General features: G+C 42.6%; 1 long non-coding RNA gene across 1 annotated transcript; it reads right to left on the bottom strand.

Moving 5' to 3' along the window:
- Nucleotides 1-6278: 6278 nt before the first annotated feature.
- LOC105853313 lies at nucleotides 6279-17661 on the bottom strand. Its single transcript, XR_001145155.1, has 4 exons — nucleotides 17544-17661; nucleotides 13408-13500; nucleotides 12314-12499; nucleotides 6279-6664 (listed from the first exon to the last, which is right to left on the bottom strand). It is a non-coding gene; the product is annotated as an uncharacterized LOC105853313 (long non-coding RNA).
- Between the last annotated feature and the right edge of the window lie 13 nt (nucleotides 17662-17674).

The raw sequence follows: 17674 nt of genomic DNA on the forward strand, positions 1-17674 counted from the left end.
TGAAAACCCTTCCACATTATATGCCAAGGTTCTGTAGGCTCTTTATTAGGGCAATTTCTCAGGCTCTTTGTTTCAGCATACAACCTTTATGGATAAGGTCATGTCCCCACAAAGACTAGGTCTGTTTAGCAGTCACCATAAAAATAATAAACCCGTCTCCTCAAATATAACCTACTGCATATGCAGTATCCATCTAGGTCCATCTATGCCACTCATATGACTTGCAGGGCATCGGCAAGTGGTGCCCACATTATGCTTGTTATGCTGCCTTTTTCTCTCACCTACAACTTCTGTGTCTCCTACCAGTCTGCAGAGAACAGTAAGTAACAGGCTAGCTTGACAACTTACACGTAGAGTAAATTTTCAGAAACTCAGGGTTCGTGCCACACTCTTAATTTTCTCTTTTGCCATAGAGAACAGGACTGATCTCCCTTACAGAACTATTGGAATAGCTAAACAAACAAACAATATTTATGTGTGTGTGTGTCCATTCATGAAGACTGTTAATTTTTATATAAGACGAGAGACTAGTATAACCAAGTGATCTGCAGACCAGAAGGAGAACCTTTTGATTTAAGAATAAGAGACTTGAAATATACAGTAACATTTTATTGTTCATTACAAGTTAGCAAGTGTCTGTGTTTTTTAAGCTCTATCTTAAAAGCACTACATGTTGTTTTGTCATCAAGAGATACTACATAGAATAAAGGATGTGAATGAAGTGTTCCTTTGCATACATGCAAATGAACCTTCTGGTAACTCAAAGCAAGAGTCTCCAACTTTCTTCAGCTAAAATTGCATCATCCTTTTTATTGTAATTTTGATACAAGAGCTTACATATTCATTTTTCACATCCTAAATGAGCTTTATACTTTGAGGATTCTACACTTTCCATGAGTACTTACTCTTTTTCTTCTGGACTAAAGACCATCACAAGGAAAGCCAGATTTACCCGCTCCTCCTACTTCATTTGCAACCAGGCCAGAGAAAAAACATCTGCTCTAAGACTTAGTGCCAGCTACAGAGAACTAATGCAAAACCAGGGCCTTTGAGGTTGCAAATGTTAGATGCAGGAGGAATCTATCAAGTGTTTACTAGATATGCAATGACCCATATGCTAACATCTTCAAATGGCCAAATGGGCCCTGCCCAAATTCATAGAGCCATTAGAGTCATTCAAAAGCACTATAACTAGTACTCTTGACATTTACCAAGCATAACCAAATCTGGTCCGTGTGAAAACTAATTAAGTAATAAGTCATTAACACAGACTTAATTTCATAAGAAACCTCTACTTCAAGAGCAGCCTCTTATTACAACAGTAAGCCAAACTGATCAGAAATCCATATGCATGTGAGCATAGTAAGTGTTTCATTAATAACAAATGGATCCAAATTGAGATCCAAAGCATCTATATATAAATGTCTGGTGACAGAGAGGGAGGCCAAATGGAAATGATTTGCATGAATCAGTTTGCAAATGAGGGGTTTTGGTTTTGACAGATGAACGAAGGAAGTTATCTGTGGTGTCTAAAGCAACTAGAGACACGGACAAGAGACTACAAGGACGTGCCTCTCCTTAGCCACTGGATTCACCAGCACAGGCAGAAGTTGTCTGCAAAGCTCTGGGAAATATCAGAGCATAAAGAATGCATCTCTAACCCCAAGTGACAGAATGAAACTGCATGTCTAGTACAACTTACAGTATCTCCAGCACTCAGAAATTGTGTTTATAGCTCTTGTTGCTGTTACACTAATGCTTTGACCATGTGTCTGTTCAATTTGCTCTGTTCAGTGATCCTAAACAATAGACTTTAATGTAAAAAATAGATAAACAACTCAGTATTACTAACAGAATACCACAATAATTTCCTCAAGGTGTGAGAGGATTCTTTGCAGCCTGCATTTTTCCCTAAAATTCAATACAGAGAGTGGAGAAAATGCAGAAAGAAAGGGGAGGTAAAGAGCGAGAGATGAAGGAGGCTGGAAGGAAAGCAAGGAGGAAGACACATCATTTAAAATATGTTTAATGAAATAGGACCTACTAAAATTATCCTTGAAAAAAGAGTCAGTATTGCATAAAAAATTAAAGATTAATAACATGGATCTAAAGTGCTATATATTGTGCTTCCATATCTTAGAATGCAAATTATGGTAACAGAGTATGAAAAAAAAAGCACACTAAGTTTCTCCATATTTTGCTTTCTAAGTGAAATGTTTTAAAATGCTCCAAAAGCTGAGTAACTTCCACACAATTAAATGTCATTCATTAAAATACTAAATAGCAAAGCATTTCTGTTTAAAATAGCACAATAAATACATTTCCCCACAGGTTACACTAACCAGACTTGGCTTGCATCCCCACCCCTGTACCTAACCTATGAAAGGCCAGTCCCATAGCATCCTGGCTTGAGAGTGAGCCGACATTCCTGGAGAATGACAGGGTTTTCCCCACAATATCATGGTTCTATTTTTAGGCAAGAAGGGTTGAAAAGACTATTAATAAGCCAGTGAATGATGGCAATGACCTCCAGCTCCACGATCACCAGAACCACACCTTTAGAACAGGTTGGCTTTGCAGAGATGGAGAACACATACCAGGAAGAATGTGTAAGAAAGGGGGGGGTGGGGTGGGAGGGACAAGGGGGCAGAGAGAAAAAGCAGGATTTTGCTAGGGGTTGGGTTCCATCACAAAATGAGGGCAACTGTAGTCTAGATATCTTGATAAATCTTATCTATGTGGCAAGAGGTATGAACTGCCACCTGAGTTCTGATGGTCACTCATAAAAACAAAAGTAAGAGGCTATCTGAGAATTTTGTGTCTTTTTGTCTGTACTTAGACAAAATTATCCAGTTCTGTCTTGTTTTATTCTCTCCCTTCACCACACACAATGCCCTGGTCTGATATTGACCTCTGTGTGATCATTTATATCTAACAGGAGAACACTCCGGCCTACTGGTAAGTGTCCTCCCAGTGCCCAAATGTCAGGAGCTGCTCGTATCCTTTTCAATAATTTCAGAAGGTGAGGACGAAGTGAGAGTTATTCTTAATAATGTTATCTGTATGTAATATTCTTGATGATCCCTCTTCCCGGTCAGCGGCAGAAATTTGGCAAGCTATCAGTAATACTATTTTTAAAGAAAAATCTGTTTATACCGAAACAAATGAAACCACTGATTTTCTTTGTGCAGGAAATGACAACCCCTCTCCCACTCCTCAATTCCCCTAGAGAACCTCTAGGGTGTTTCTGTTTGCAATAAATATGTAGGGCTTTGTTTGTTTCCCTAATACTCACAAATATTGATTTCCATCAGTGGATTTATTTAAATGGCAAACAAAAAAAGGGCTTCCCCATATGAGCATTTCTAAGTTAAGTTTCTGGCCAGAGGGAATTTGTTTCCGTTATAATTCTTTCCAAACAAGGGACTATCAAGGGAGACCTAACAAACAGCCGCTGCAATTCAGCCTCCTGTGACTTTAGATCCAGTTTCAGCTCCAACCCGAGCTGAGTCACCTAAAGCAGAGACCACGAGAAACAAAAAGTTCCATTCCCAGTGGCAAGAGGAGCTCCCAGGTCTCAGCCCCAAAAGAGAGACTCGGGAACAGAAAATGCCGCTTCTTCTAACCGGGTTTACCTTCAGAGCGCTGCCATACGGGGCTTTCTCGCCGTTTTCCTCTCCTCAGCTCAAGGAAACCAAGGCTAGAAGGCTGCTACACCACTAATGCCGAAAAATCACCTGTGAGGGAGCTCTGTCTACGACCTCGAGACGAGTCGGCCACCAAGTGGGCAGGAGGCTCGAGTCCAGCCGGGTCCTCTGGGGGCTGCGGACGCCCAGCCCCGCGCCGAGTTCTCTGCCGCAAACACTGGAGCCGCAAACACTCGGCCGTAAGGCACTTTGTCGTAAAAGATAATGTAATTGCTTGACTGCGTGGGTCCAAGCTTTGGTTCACGTTTGTTCTAGCTAGTGGCCAGAAGATGTGGAGGTGAGCCCTCCCTGGTGGTGCAGCGGGTTGAAGCGCAACACTAAAAATGAAAACCACTTCCTCAAGAGATTGATCCCCGCCTGCCCCGGAGGTGACCCACATGGCGCGGCAGACCTCTCCTGACCCGCCCGCTGCTCCCCTCAGCAGTGTACTTCCTCTATCTGCCTGTTCTGCTCTCCGCTGTCTCTGGTGGATCCTCTCACCCACCCCCTCCTGCGCCTCTGGCCTGTACCCCAGTCTGTATGCACAAATACATAAATAAATCTTTTTAAAAAATGATGTGGAGGTTTTTAAATAGTTGATGGTAGTATCTACGATATATCAAATTGATAGAAAAAAGGGTAATAAGGCACCCTATTTACTAATAAAGAGTGAAATAAGAGAGGGCAAAGGCAGATTGCATACTATTGTAGAAAATAGCATATCGGTTTGCTAACCCTTCTACAAGCACAGTCAGCTCTCCCATCCATCACAACTAAAAGCTTACCAGGCTATGGCAAATACAAAAGAGGAGGCTAGTCATTCACAGCAGACTTGGAGAGCATTAATTATCAGTTCTTTAGCTAATTTAGATACAACAGCTTGTTCTTTAATGCTGTCTTTACCAAATTTATGGAACAGATGCCGAATCTAGCAGGAAAATTAAATGCATTGCATCGTTAGTGTTTCTTCCAGTTACGGACATTATTAATGGCTTTATCAAGTTGACGGATGACGATGATTTTCCTCAAGAATTAGCTTCTCAGTTTGAAAGATACTACATGGCAGGAGAAAGCAGCCCAAAGCCTCTAAGGCAGCTCTGTACCCACATTTCCCATGGAAGCCTGGAATGTCTATGGAGGGATGTGTGACAATATGCCAAGAATAAACAGCATGTAGATGGTCTTCACAATACAACACAAAACTCACTTACAAATATGCATCCTACTCCTTAGAAACTGATCTTGTTAAGGGCAAGCATGTCTTAAAGGAACTCTGCTGAGTTTTGTGGATTCCACCCCCTACTCCAGCTTTCTGGACTCCACCCCCTACTCCAGTGATTGGGAACTCCCAGCAGTACCAAAGGAAGAACAGTGAGAACAGTGAAGACCCAAGGGTGGAGCTAAACAGGCATTCTAGGACTTTTGCGGGGTAAATAGGAAACCATTTTCAACAGCTCTGGGGAGAAAGAGAGCAACTGCTCTCTCTGGAGCAAGCCTCTCTCTGACCCTGTGAGGGCTATCAGTTTGTTACTAAGAGCTCCAAGACAGCAGGGCTGGTAAGATATTCTAGTTTTCTTGTATCTCTCTCTCTCTCTCTTTCCCTGGGTTGTTCCTTTTCCTTTCTCCTCTTTGTAAATAAACCCATTATTGACCCTTTTGTGTGTGCCTGCAGTACAATTAAATTTTAGGCCAGTGGGTGAGGACCCACAGACAGACAGCCCAGTTCACACTGGGTTACCCTGTAATAATCTCTCTCTTAATGAAGGAAGAAACTTTAGTTTAAAAAAAAAGGAAAAGGTCTATTTCATTTTGTTATAATTTTCCATGTTTCTTTTGATATATCTATTTTAAGTAATACCACCCCCCCTTATTTTATCTCTTTAGGGCAGCATTGCTTTATAGCCAATTAGATAGGCCACAAAAATGCCTGACAAAGAACTTGCAGAGAATTTACCTAGAACTGGATCTTGGCAGTGCAGTCCACTCAACAGTACAGAGACACAGGGCAAAACTTGTCTGTCTGATGACATGTGCTATAGCCAATCACTGACAAGTGTTGACAAGTGTCGTTTCCCATCAATTTTCCTTTCCCTACTATCCAGGTTATTATGTCCAACCGTGGTCAGAACAGTCCTTCCTTCTGGTTTCTAGGACACTGGTCCATGACACAGCTCCAGGAAAAGCTTCGCAAGAGGGCACCCCCTACCTTGTTTCTCTGCTTTGAACTTCCCCCAACTCTTCCCCAGTAGAAGTACCTTCTGGTCCTTTTATTGTCCCAGGACCAAGGTAGCAGAGGCAGGAGAAAGCTTCAGACTTAGGTGATACCTGGAACCATCCTGTTGCCCACAGATTTAGGGTAACCCCATCAACACATCTCCCTGCCTAGGGAATTAGTTCAAGATGAAATGTCCCTAAAGTCAAGCCCTTTCCAGTTTATTTTGAGCTGAATTAAAGATCACCAACCTTCTATTCTTCTTTAGAATATTTTGTACTGATTAGGAAACAGTTAAAATCAGATTCACATTGGATTGAAATTGCTCAGACTCATCATTCACAGCAAACTCATTTTCCTTTTATTACATGGAGCTCTTGTTCTCCTTCCTACTCAATGTAAGTGGTGTAGAGTTTCTCGAGAAACAGGGAGCGTATATATATGAAGTCAAATACCTGCCTGGGAAAGATCCACATACCAATCGTGTGAATAATCAGTCCTACATAACATTCACATTATAAATGTCATTACATGTGTTAAAGTTTTTCAAGATGTGGCCGGTTCTAACATGGAGACTCTCACATCCTGGCTGAGTGGTAAATCACACTTCCCAGGAGCTTGTACTTCGTCTCCCTTTCCTTTTCCAGAGATGTTTCAAGGGTTTTGCATTTGCCCTTCAGTGGTGATGAATGAAGTGCTGTGCTAATATGGGGTGCCACCATTACTCATGTCCCCATCCTCTGTCCAAGTCTTTAATTGCAGCATCCTGGAAGTAGAAGCAAAAACTGTATTACAGAGAGAACTTTCATCTTCCTGATTATAATACCTGACAAAAAGCAGGCTTTTCTATTAATCTCAGCTACCTTCCACCAGAGGGGGATCCATTCACTCACTGTATGTGTGGAGGGCCCCTTCCCACGCCGCAGCACACAGAAGCAAATATGTGGCTCTTGGGAGCTATAACTTCAGCCTGATGAAACTGAGCTGATAATCATATCACTCCACCACCACATCCTTAATCGGCCTATTAAGGGTATAAATTAAAGAGTTTTACTGGAGAGAATCTGTGTCCCAGAATTCCTGACTGCTGGGACCCAGATGAGCTCTGCTGAATATAAAGTATTCCAGCATACACTAGCTCTCTCACTGCAGTCTATTATAACCCAAATCACGCTGATTCAGAAAAGCCCTGTATTTGTGAGAGTCATCTCTTTCCTCCTTTTTAGTTCTTAAAGCAATACTCAACCGAGGGTATTCAGTTACACAAATTATATTCAAAGGATATTGGCTACAGATTTATTGTCCAATTCATATAATTATAGTGATTTTTGTCATAATTAACGAAGAGACAGAACAAGTGACAAGCCCAGCAGAACACAATAAAAGCATCAATTTGGGTTACAAGACAGTCCATTACTGTAGTTGATCGTGGTTTCTATTAAATCTTAGAGTTACAAAGGTTGTAACTTTGCCATCTGCTATTTCATCAAATCGTTTATAGGAAAGCTTCTGGCCTGGAGGAAAACTTTAATGTAGCTGCAGGCTGCTTGCTTCTATCTTTTTAAATTAAGATTTTTCCAAAGACGTCTAAGAGCAGATCTAAACAGCGGGAGAAAGGTAAATGACTTTCTGTTGTATGGTGCCCACAAAGCCTGGAATTCACAATTATAAAACTTCAGCCATAATTTACTTAGAATTTGCTGTATTTGGGCACTGTCCTGAACACTGGGGATAACTAAGCTACAGGAAATACTGTGAGGTGTGGCCCATTAGCAAATCAGGAAGCTTTGACAACTGCCCCTCCCCCAATAGACACAGCGGACCTCCCTCCAGGTAGCCAGCTCTGGGAGCCACTACCCAATCTCTACAGAGCAGTGAGGACATTACCAGAGGAGGTTAAAGGTAGGTCTTTGCTCCTTCAACTGCCCAGCCCTCTTTGGACCCCCACTTTCTTAGTTCACAAAAGCCCTCTTTGCCCACAATTAGTGCAATCAGATAGAGGAGTGGTAGATCAATGGGTATGTTCCTAGATTATGATGTTCCTAGATTATATACAGACAAGTATCCCTAACGGTGAAACTCCAAGGTTTCTTTTACTGGCTTAGATTTTACGAAGAGTATTTGTTGCTCTCAGACTAAAGAGAAAATCAACTATATCTTCAATTGATCCATTTAAAAACAACAGTTAGGATTACAGAGCAAACTTACCTTAGTGCCAGCAACTGATCATTTTTTGACTACAGATCTTCTCTTCCCTCAAAAGCTAATGATGGGTCTAGTCCTTCGATATCTGGGACAATGTTGGCTACATCCTGTCAAAAGGCAGTCAAAAGCAATTCTAGGGCCCTCCCTGGTGGTGCAGTGGGTTAAAGCACAGCACTAAGAAGCTTAAGCCACTTCCACATGAGTTCCATCCCCGCCTGCCCTGGAGGAGATCCACATGGCGAGGCAGAACCCTCCTGACCCACCCACTGCTCCCCTCAGCAGTGTACTTCTTTGATCTGTCTGTTCTGCTCCCCACTCTGTCTCTAGTGAATCTTATCACCCTCTGCATCTCTAGTATATACCCCAGTTTTGTATGAATAAATAAATAAATCTTAAAAAAAAAAAAGATTCTAGCTGGTGAACACAGCCAGTGAACTTTTAACAGTGGATTCCTATTCTCTCCTGCAGCCTCCTTCATTATGGAAACTGGGGGTGGGAGAGGAGAGGAAGAGGGAAAGTAGGGGAGGGGAGAGAGTAGGGCCAGAGAATGAGGGCCAGAGAAAAGAAGTTAACACAAACTTTTAATTTTCAAATTTTTAGAGATCTGAGCAAGTAAACTGAAAAACTGTAGTTTATACTTCATGATGAAAGTGTGTGGGCACCAGGAGGGAGTGGTAAATGCAGTAAGGTGAAAGCAGAGAAGGATTCATGGAAGAAATGAACAAATTGACTCTCAGGAGGAGCAGGAATTTCCAGATATAGTAGGGGGTCAGAACATTCCTTCTTTGCTTTTGGTGAGTGGTTCCTAAATTTGAGCTTGCATAGGTATACCTGGAGTTTACTAAAACTCAGATGTATGGGTTTAACCTCAGCATTTATGATTGAGTAGGTCAGAAGTGGGTCCATGAATTGCATTTTTAACAAGTTCACAAGTAGAGTTGATGCTGGTGCAGGTGTAGGGTGAGAAGCAGAAGTAGAGACAGATATGCTGGGAAACAGCATAGACAGACAGGCAGGGCCTGGATCATCAGGGATCCTGGGGCCACGCAGAGACCATTCACTATCTGTACAGTACGGCCCCTTTGACAGGTTTTAAGCCACAGAGTACAATTATTGCCTCTGTGTTTTAAGAAGGCACCTCTGCTGGAAGTGTAGTCAGAAGGGGTAGTTGTTACATGAATCTAATCAGCCACTCAGGAAATGATGAAGTGAGAACAGACCCCAGGAGAGTGATAGGAATGCTGAGAATGGATCTGGGGTTACTTCATGTGAAAATGAGAACGAAAGTCTAGTCTCTCGAGCCATCCTCTCAAAGGGGGGAAATAAATCAACTGTCTTCCTTGCTTCCTTGGTCTCAGCCCTTATTAAAATATGCAGGATGTATCTTCTGGGAAAGAACACATAGGTCTTAGTATCATTTACTTAACAGCCATAATGTGTTCATTGTTTTTTCCAAGAAAAAGGGAAACATCCTTATTTGGTGAAGTCAGACTATCCCCATGGGTCTTCCATAGGCATCTCTCCTAACTATTAGGGGGAAAGGATGTCCTGAACAAACTCTACAGATATAGGTTTTTCAGACTCCACCCCCTACTCCAGACACTGAAACTATAAATCCCAGCAACACCAAAGGGAGGACTGCAGGGACCCAAGGGCAGAGTTAAGCAACCATTTTGGGGTTTTGGATATAAGACCAGACATGCTGGGCTGAGGGTCTCTCTCTCTCTTGTTCTCATGGCTGGAGACTGGTCACTTGGCTTGTCATTAGCTTTCAGCATGCAATTGGGGTTCCACATCAGCAGAACTGGTAGGATGCATTATTCAACATGTCTCTTTCTCTCTCTCTTTCCCTGGGTTGTTCCTTTCCTTTTATCCCTTGTAGATGAACCCATGGTTGACCTGTTTGTGTGTGTCTACAGTGCAGTTGAATCTTAAGTGCACAGGTGAGCACCCACAGAGAGGCAACCCAATTCATGTTGGGTCGCCCTGTGACATAACTCAAAGTCCTGGGATAAAAGTGCCTAGGGGGCCCTCCCTGGTGGTGCAATGGTTAAAGCACAGCACTAAGAATCTAAAACCACTTCGGCATGAGTTCAATCCCCACCCCGGAGGTGATCCACATAGTGCAGCAGACCTCTCCTGACCTACCTGCTGCTCCCCTCAGCAATGTACCTCATCAGTTGGCCTGTTCTGCTGAATCCTCTCACTGGCCCTGAACCTCAGGCCTATACCTCAGTTCTGAATGCATCAATAAATAAATCTTTTTTAAAAAACCTTTAAAAAAGAAAAAGTGCCTGGGGAATGAGAGGTTGGGTGTGGGGAGTTTGTGTGTTGCTAGTTTGGGCAGAAGCAAAACAGAGAAGGCTGAAATGGCACAGACAAGAGATAGACAGTAATAGGAGTGGCCACAATACCAAAAACTAGTGCACCTGCAGGGAATGGAATGAGGATTTCTAGATAGGCACAGAAATAATTGATAGGTTACTGAATTTTCTCCAGAATATGCTAGATGGAGAAAACATAAAATATTAGTGGTAATGTTAATTAAAGTTAATATCTCTTGATGCCATCTTAGCCTGCTTCCCCCAGAGACAGAGTCTCAGATTAAAGCCTCACCAGCTGGTGGTTTATTTGGGAAAGGTTCTTACTGTTCAGAGAGTGAATGTTTTCTCCATGGGCGCAGTGTGCCTTCGGATTCAGGTCTATTTCCATGCAGATCTTTTTCTACTTCTGCTCTACACCTGCATCTAAGTCTCCAGAGGGGGAAGTGGCTTGGGAGCTAGAAAAGCCAGGCTGAGTATATATCTAACCACTGCATCTCAAAGGACCCCCTGAGAAACCTTATAAAACACTTTATTTTAGTAAGCAGTGAAGTGACTGTAACCTAAAAGGGGCTCTCCACTGGTGCCTTGGTCACCTTCTAGCACCACTGGGCTGGGTAATCTCTCCTTCCTGCACCCACCACAGAGCCATTGTCACAGAGGAAGGGTGTTTTGCAGCTAAAAGAAGGTTTTGTATCCTTCGCAAAAGTCTTCTTGAAAACATTCTGTTTGGACTCAGAGCTATGTCTCTGCTTCTGGACTCCAGAGACAACTCTGATACCCAAAACTGACCCTCACTCCAACCAGTCCACATCAGGCCTAATGGCTCTGAAATATTTGTGCTGCAGACCATGACTGGAAGCAGCCCTGCTGCAGGCCTGTCAAGGTAAGCTTTATCCTGGGCAAGCCTGGAACTGCTTCTCCAGAACTCAGGAAGACCCTGGGGTCACCCTGCTGCCTTGAAAGGATGAGGATATAGAAGGGGGAAAGGCATGGGACCCACACCCTCTCGTCCTTTATTAATGCCTCCCCCACTGTCACACGCTAGCCTTCCCAATTCCCATCGTTCCCAATGGAGACTATCTTCCAGCAATCAGATATCAGATTTCCCACATCTGAATCTGCCAAGGCTCTCCCTCTTTTTTTTTTTTTTTTAATTTTCTTCTGTTTTCAGAAAGAAGGTGCCCCTTGCTGCACGTCGCTCATAATTGCTATGTGGCCATGTCCATCATCAGTTATCTTTGGAGTCATTTCTATCTACTTCTTTCTAGGAATAATTCCCAGAGACTAAAACTAGAAGACAACATACTCAGAATGGTCATGACCCATGACTTTCCAGTGATGTTTCAAAGGGCCACATGGTTCCATTTTGTTCCTCAATAATACTCTGAGTTATTTCAGGGAAAACAGCCACTTGGCAGTGTGCTGCATAAAGGAGACAAGGCTGTAGATTCCAGCTATAACCTGAAGCATACTCAGTCTTACCTCAGGCATTAGACGACACTTTGATAAGGGAATCATTTGGAGGAAATCTTGAAACCAACAGTTTGCTATTTTAGTGGTTGTATGCAGCAAAGTTTAAACAGCATACCAGTGTCTAGAGAAGTTCATGCATTAGGAGGTCTAACTTCCCAAAGGAGCTGTAAGCCCAAATTACCCAGCATTCTCTGCAGAGACGTGATGGTAAATGTTTCATAATTGGCTCCTTAGAGGGGTAAAAGGCTTTGATTTATAACACTTTCCAATTTCCATGGTGTAAATATTCCTACCATGGGCTGTTTCAAGTTACTCATGATTCTTAAATTGGACAACAAAATCCCCTGAAATTTAACAGTCAGCGTTCCTGGGCAGGTTTGAACCAACTTCAGCTTAATGGTGGACACACTTACTTGAAACATAATCTCTGAAGAAAGAAGGGAAACAATGCAGCAGGCTCTGTGTGGAATCCATCTTCTGCAATGGGGAAAGGAAGCGCTCTGTTTTGGAGTGTGAAAGATCCCGGGTCTTGTGGCCAATGGGCCACCAGCACTGCGAGTTGTCACATCAGTTCCCAAAGCAATGGCAGCAGGGCCATTCTGGGGGCAGATACCAGGAACATTTCAGTATTGTTCTGACGTCCAGGCCCTCAGGTCCACATGGAGTTTCTGGGAGTCTCCTATATTCTTTATTAGCTAAATCCTTTTTGTGCTTTGACTAGATACAGTGGGTTCTCTTTGTTTGCAAAGAGACCCAGCCTATTAAAGTAAGAATCCTGCTGTTTCAGGCAAAGATAGATACATGCGAGCAGAATTAAATATTGTTACCATTAAGTCTGCTTTAGAGCATATTGGTATTCCCCATGGGGGTGAATTCAGGCTTAATTCAATCCCATGTGCTCCCCATTGATAGTGTTGGACAGAAACAACCTCAAACTCGAATTACACTGCAGTTCAAGATGTGAGAACGATACAGACTTCTCTGTGTAATAAAGCATCTAATAAGAATTCCAAAAGACTTAGGGACAAGGAGGCGTTAACTCCCTCCACCTCAGCAGTACCACTCTCACATTCACCAGAGTAACAGAAAATATCTAGAGAGCTTTTCAGGAACCATGCATGTACATTCTGATAACTTCTTCCAAATTCTTGATTCCTCAAATCTTACCTTAGATATCATACTATCACTTTCTGGGCCACTTGTCTCCAAGGTGCCTGAAATTCTTTTTAAAAATAGTTTCTGCCTGCCAGATCTACCCTCCAATTGGAAAATAAAGTATTTAAAAGTTTAACAGACAAGTCCAGGTAAAAATAACACAGGTTGCCTGTTCAAATATCCAGTAATAATATTTTTTAAATGTTTAGTGAAAAAAAAATTAATCTATATTTTCAGGCCAATAAAACTACAAAATGTTTATCAGAGGTAAAGAGTAGTAGAAAGGAGCTCAACCTCTCTAACTGGAGGCTTGCCCCTCCCCCTATCTTTTTCTCCAAATCCAAAAACTTACTGTTTCTACAGAGATGTATCCCCAGGTTGGTCTCTAAAGAGTTCTCCACCCAGGCAGTCTCCCAAATGCAGCTGCTGCTGTTTCTTATCATGCCTGGAAGACAGGGCGGAGTTAACATTAGTAATAGCTAAACTTGAAACAGGTCTATTCGCAAGACACCATGCTGAGTACTTTCAATGGATTCTCTCATTTAATCTGTATAACAGTGAGAGCTAGCTGTAATTTTATCAAGGAAGAAAATAAATATGAACAAATTGTCCAACTTCTCAGGGAGTTCATAGCAGAGGCAGGATACAATGAGCTATGGAGGGTCCAACTCCAAAACTATACTGAGAGGTCTGCACCATGCTGCTAGTGCCTGAGAGAGGTCAGGTCAAAGAGAGAAATGAAGAAGGACATTGACCGAAGTTGCCTGGCATATAGATAAGGACCTACCCAAAACTCTTAAGACCTGAAGAAAACTCTGGAGGGTTGTAGAGAGGCTGGATTTCCTCATTAGCTAGTGGAAAGGAGTCTATAATGCATGGATGGAAGCAGTGATCGTAACTCCATCCATGGTTTGTGGCCTCAGGAAGCACAAGCAATATGTGCACAGTGAAGTGGTGACACTGTATCACAGAGGCTGGATTCTGTTAAGGCCACCTGATCCTTACACTGTCTTCATTAAAATGCAAGTAAAAGAGGGCTCTCCTTGTGGCACAATGTGTTAAAACACCACCTATGAAGCTCTCAGAAGTCACTGCAGCACAAGTTTGAGCCCCAGCCAGGAAAGTGACCCACATGGCGTGGCAGACCTCTTTTGCCCACCCGCTGCTCCCCTTGGCAGTGTATTTCCATAGATCTGTCTGCTCTGCTCCCCACTCTGTCTCTGATGAATCCTCTCACCCACCACACCTCTGGCCTGTACCCCAGTTCTGCAAGCATAAATAAATAAATCTTTTTTAAAAGATGCAGGTACTGGTGGGAATGCAAACAAGTACAACCACTATGGAAAACAGTTTGGAGGTTCCTCAAACTGCTAAACATGGAGCTTCCATATGACTCAGCAATCCCACTCCTAGGTATCTACCCAAAAGACACAAAAACACTGATTCAAAAAGATACCTGCACCTCCATGTTTATTGTTGCTTTATCTAAACTACAATTGGAAAGACATGGAAACAGCCCAAATGCCCAAAAGTGGATGACTGGATTAAAAAGATGTGGTACATATACACAATGGAGTATTACTCAGCAACCAAAAAAGAGAAACACATGTCTTTTGCAGCAACTTGGATGGAGCTGGAAAAGATCATGCTTCATGAAATAAGCAAGAAAGAAAAAGAAAAATACAGGATGGTTTCACTCATGGCAGGAATATAACAGACCAGGTGAGAAAATAATAACAGTGAACAGCTATAGATCAGAGACATTTTACGGGGGTACAGTGGGGATTGGGATCAAAAACAGTCGGGGGAGGGAAATGCACTGGACTATGGTGATGGCACACAGGTGATTTGGTGATGGGAAGCCCACAGGGATTACAACTGAGATGAAAAATGCACAAAATGATGTAAAAATAAACTATTATATTTTTTTTAATGCAGGTAAAAGAACATATACAATTTTGTTGCCAATCTATGGGGTCCTCTACCTGCAGTCTCTAAATCAGATAATGACATCAGGTGTTTGAAAAGACAAATTGGCTTTTGCAAACTGATTGGCAACAAAGTAAGAGGTCAACACAAATCTCCCTCCTGATTAAGGAGAGAAATGAAGTTTTATAGGTTTGGGGAACCAGGGTTGAAAACAAAGGAGTTAAGTTTTAGTGGCCGAACGCAAGGTGGGGCAAAAAAAATGTGGATTTGGCTGAAGATCACTGGCTCATCATCATGGGCACTTCATACATGAAGTATAAAGACGCTCCTCTCTCCAGATAGCTGGAGTTTTGAGTTTCTTTGGGCACACCCCTCCTGCTCTGAGTAACCCCTTCTTCCTCTGCCTTCTCAGTACCCAGCTTACCTTGGAATTCAAGTCAAGCTTGTCCATAAGTTCTCAGTCTTTACTCAAAAAAGTACTTAGATAAGTTGTGTCTCCCTTGTACTTTAGGGCCTGACAGCTGTGTAACCACTTAGACAGCTTTCAAGGTCTGCTGAGCACCGTGGACGTGGACACTAGCTGAGGCAGCCCCAGACCCACCAAACCCAGTCCTGCCTCCCCCCACCCGACCCCCGCCCCCAGTCCGCCAGTCACCACTTCACAGAAACAAAAGGCCCCTCCCTTAAAGCAGTGCAAACTAGATGGGTTCAGCTGCTCTCTGCCACATTAGTTCTACAGCCTTACGCAAGTTGGCTGACCTCTCTTGATCTTAATTCTTTCATTTATAAAAAGAAGATGGCTTTTCTTAACTCACAGGAATGACTAAATGAATCTAATGAAAACAGCATCTGGCCAACATCCTGTTGAAAAGTAAATACTTAGTAGTGAATCCTTGGCTATTTATCAAAGCTCACATCACTTGCTAAATCAAATTATTCATTACTGAGTTTATACCAAAGTCCCTTCAACAAGCATGTCTGTGTGTTTGCTGTGTGTCCACACATATCCCAGCAGGGTATTTGGGTGGAGGTTGAGGGTATGTGTTATCAAGCCTGTGCTCGTTTTTTTCTGCAAAAACACTGTGCAGAAGATGCAGCCCTATCCCAGCACACTTTGATTCCACACCGATGCCCACTGGAATGTAAGGCCCCAAGTCCGAGAAGTCAAGCCACCTATTGTTCCCATTCTTTCTTTTCCCCTCCCAACTGCAAAAGCCTGTTTTTTTGTTTGTTTGTTTGTTTTGTTTTGTTTTCCATATGGGAGTAAAATGGAGGCAGAAAGTTTCCTTTCCATGTCCAGCTTCTCTCCCAGCTGTGCACTGGCTGCTGGCACTGTGTCTCACCCTATAGTGTTGCCCCGGGTCTCCATAACAGAGAACAGGAGACCAAGTCCACATCCGAAAACCACACTGAGGAATAAAACAAATTCAGATGAAAGGATGTGCCTATTCTGATGAATGAGAAGTGCCAGCCCCATCAGCTAAGGTAAGACTGAACGATGCCTTTCTAAAGAAATGTTAGAAGGATTTCATTTTCCGGCTCGCCCCCAGAGTCTCTCAGGTTGACTTTTTTCCATGCATTTTTGACATTTATCCCTATGAATAAATGGAGTGTTTGATCTTTCTGGCTTTCCCTTTCAGTGGCTAACCAAGAAAACTTTAAATACATAGTTATAAGCCTTCAAACCACTTCAAATGATAAGAAAGGAATGGGCTTTTATACTGTCCTTTAATCAAATCATATGTTTACATTTATTATGTATTATTATATGCCCAGCAACACACACACACTGTCCTCAAATCCCTTGGACTAGAGCAGGGATTCTCAACCTTAGCATAACTGATATTTGGAGAGGAACATGCCTTTACCTGGCCTATGCATTATAGGATGCTTGCAACATCACGGCCCCTACTCACCAGATGCCAGCAGCATAGCCCAGCTCAGTGCTGCTGCCCAAAAATATGTCCCATGGGGGCCAAAACCACCCTGATGACAGAAGCACTAGACCGGACAGACAGACAAACGCATATCTGTAACGAACTGAGAAGGTGGTCACTGGCAGAAACCTGTCAAGTGCATTTACTCCCTGGAGGAAATGAGGAAAATATCAGAGGAGGTGACAATTGAGCTGATTTAGATCTTTTGTCATGAGAAGCAACTCTCTATATTGAAATCAGATTAACCTGACACAACTATCCTTTGATCTAGACTTTCTTGATTTTTTTTAAAGTTAATATATATAGAAACTGCTCCTCTACACATATTTCCCAGTTCACATGATACTGTCTGAATCCACTGCTCTACACTCTTGCCTTGAGGGAAAAAAGATCACAGGTTGAGTCTTAAGGACTGTCCCTGAACAAGAGGGAAGAGAGTAGGCAATACACTTGAGGCAGCCTAAATATATTTTCTATTCTCAGCATAAGCATCCAAGTTTGCATTGAAATCAAAGGTCTGGACAAGATGCTTCACAGTGTGATATATTTTTCTACCATGAAATTAAAGCAAAGTGAGCTATATAGCAGCTGAGTTTTGTAACATGCCATGAGTTACACTTACCCAGAAACCTTTTACCCATGACCAGTTGGCTGGTGGCATTTCTTTCACATTCCCCATGTTAACTGCCTGCTCCTCTCCAAGTTAAGAAAAGTTCCAGCTGAAACAGAAGATGCTTGGATACTCACTGCCTC

The sequence above is a fragment of the Condylura cristata genome, unplaced genomic scaffold (genome assembly GCF_000260355.1).
Source record: "Condylura cristata isolate star-nosed mole 26May11 unplaced genomic scaffold, ConCri1.0 scaffold00006, whole genome shotgun sequence".
NCBI lineage: Eukaryota > Metazoa > Chordata > Mammalia > Eulipotyphla > Talpidae > Condylura > Condylura cristata.